The sequence below is a fragment of the Dipodomys merriami genome, unplaced genomic scaffold, assembly GCF_024711535.1.
Source record: "Dipodomys merriami isolate MVZ:Mamm:240054 unplaced genomic scaffold, mDipMer1.0.p SCAF_13, whole genome shotgun sequence".
NCBI classification, from domain to species: Eukaryota; Metazoa; Chordata; class Mammalia; order Rodentia; family Heteromyidae; genus Dipodomys; species Dipodomys merriami.
This window is the reverse complement of record NW_027202604.1, coordinates 4,450,667-4,452,998: the sequence shown is the minus strand read 5'-3', so window position 1 is coordinate 4,452,998 and position 2,332 is coordinate 4,450,667. Positions and strand designations below refer to the sequence as shown.

The window sequence follows — 2,332 nt, the reverse complement described above, 5'->3', positions numbered from 1 at the left end:
TAAAGAGGCAATTTATAAAACAAGAGAAAATCTTTGCCAATTATCCTTCTGATAGGGTTAATATCCAGTATATGTAAAGAAATTAAGAAATCTTAACAAAACACGAAGTAATCAAACAAAATGAAGGGCAATAATGAATAGATACGTCTCAAAAGAAGACATAAAATGGTCAATAAATATATGACAAAATGTTTCAAAATTTTAACCATTAAGGAAATGCAAATCTAAACTACAATGGGATTTTTTTTCATCCCAGTTGAAATGGCTCTATCAAGAAAGCAAGGGTATAGAGGAGTGGTGGGGAAGGGGTAGAAGAAGGGTGAGTAGACATGACAAAAGCATGATATATGCATGTACAGAAATGTCACAGTAAATCCCATTAGCTTGTACAGCCCGTGTCCTATCCGTCATAGGAAAGGGCTCTCAAAACCTGATGTCACTCAATCTGCAAAAGTTCAAGCATGCCACCTCTGCAGAAAGGTGACAATGATATCTCCTTTTGTGCTATTCTTCTCCACACTAGTTACCCTGTGTCTCAATATTCCTTATTGTTCTCTAGTCCCATGAAATACTTCAGGTTATAGTGTCATGGCTGACAACATTATTTAAGAAGACAACAATTAGATGGTCAATTATGCCTTAACATCTCAGTTTCATGAGCTTCACACGTATATCTTTCTAGCAGCTAAGAGAACTTTATCTTAAAGATATACAGAAAACTGACGACCCATCTTTGTCTAGTCTATGAATTTCTGAGTGCTTATGTTCTCCTGGTCACCTCTAGATCTAACTTAAAATTTTTCTGTACAATAAGTTCTCACTTCCTTTGATATATTCTCTCTGCTTGGATGTTTGCCTAAATGTGGAACACAATGCTCCTTTCCTTGCCTTTCCCCACCAAATGCCATACACAAGGCATATGTATAACAAATTTATAATTACATGGAAAACGTACATGCCCCCTCCCACCATGTCACTCTGTTTCCTCCTTTCTCTGCTACTCTCATTTTCTTCTCCACTTATCATCATTTCTCTTATTTCTTGGGCAGAAGACACTAGGTACCTCTTGGTTTCCCAGTTATTATTTCCAGATCATAATTGACCTCATCCTTGGGCACCTAAATCATTATTACTATTCAGAAGTTCATGGTTCTGGAGATACTCATTCCACTTCCATAGCATCAAACAGAAGTGATTATTCTGAGAATGTTTCTATTTCCATTTATACTTATTTATATATATTAAGAACTTGTACAAAGAGGTTACAGTCCCATAAGTCATATTATGAGTACAGTGCTTCTTGATCAATGTCACCCCTTCCATCTTTCTTCTCAAAAGAAGACTACTCTCAAGTTAGTTCAATTTTTAAAACATGTAAAACACTTCATGAATTTGCATGCTATTCTCATGCAGGGGCCATGCTAATCACTGTATCATTCCAATATTAGTATATGTGTTGCTGAAGTGAGCACCTGAAAACAAAATACATTTTTGTCGGTTGTGGGGCTTGAACTCAGGGCTTGAACTCGGTACCTGGGTACTGTCCCTGAGTTCTACCACTTTGAGCTACAGAACCACTTCTAGTTTTCTCGTGGAAATAAGAGTCAGCTCAGCCTCCTGAGTAGCTAGAATTACAGGTATGAGCCACCAGCACCCAGCTCTGAAAAATAGTTTTAAATAGTACTGTTTAGTACAGAAGCACTCAAGTTTACTTATATCATGTTGGAAAAGTTTACTTACATCATGTTAGAATTTTGCTACTGATTGTTACTCAGTTGATTCTTTTGTTTCATTTCTAAAGTAAAGCAATGCCAAAGCCTGGGTTCTACTCCAAGGCACTAAGACTTGGAAATCTGAAAACATTAGGTTGCCTTTTAGAATGATTACTACACAATGTGTCAATGTTACTCTTTTTACATATACTCGAGTCACTTTTTTTTTTCTTTTGTGCATGCCACTCTCCAGACTCTGAGCTTTTGTGCTCAAGGCTAGCATCCTACTATTGGAACCACAGCTCCATTTCTGGCAGTTTTTTTGTTTTTGTTTTGTTTTTGTCAGCTGTGGGTCTTGAACTCAGGGTCTGGGTGCTGTCCTGAGGTCTTTTTGCTAAAGGCTAGGGCTCTACCACTTTGAGCCACAGCTCCACTTTGGGTTTTCTGGTGATTAATTGGAGATAAATGTCTCATGGACTTTCCTTCCCAGTATGGATTTGAACCATGATGTTCAGGTTTTAGCCTCCATGTGTGAACCACTAGCACCCAACTCCCTTCTGATTTTACTTTTTGGTGGTTAATTGGAGATAAGAGTTTCACAACTTTTTCTTCCTCCTGAG

The 2,332-nt window shown here is 37.7% G+C and overlaps 1 non-coding gene across 1 annotated transcript; it reads right to left on the bottom strand.

The window, feature by feature from the left end:
* Positions 1-1,368: 1,368 nt before the first annotated feature.
* LOC138824899 (U6 spliceosomal RNA) lies at positions 1,369-1,472 on the bottom strand. Its single transcript, XR_011371215.1, has one exon. It is a non-coding gene; the product is annotated as a U6 spliceosomal RNA (small nuclear RNA).
* Positions 1,473-2,332: the final 860 nt, after the last annotated feature.